Source organism: Rhea americana, unplaced genomic scaffold (genome assembly GCF_003343005.1).
Source record: "Rhea americana isolate MKP2758 unplaced genomic scaffold, rheAme1 scaffold_488, whole genome shotgun sequence".
NCBI lineage: Eukaryota > Metazoa > Chordata > Aves > Rheiformes > Rheidae > Rhea > Rhea americana.
This window is the reverse complement of record NW_028186632.1, coordinates 213,846-214,082: the sequence shown is the minus strand read 5'-3', so window position 1 is coordinate 214,082 and position 237 is coordinate 213,846.

Here is a 237-nt window from a genome sequence, read left to right as displayed (position 1 = left end):
CCCTGGTGTTCCCGCGCCCAGCACCCACTGGTGTCCCTATCTCAAGCACCCCCCTGTTCCCTGATGTCCCTAAGGCCGGTGCTCCCAGGTGCCCCCATGCCCAGTGCCCCCACTGTCCCCGCGCCCTGATGTCCCTATGCTCCCCAGCGTCCCCAAGCTCAGGACAGCCGCTCCTCTCCACCCCGAGTGCCCCGGCGCCTCCCTGTCCCCCAGGGTGTCCCCCGGGGGTGTCCCCCG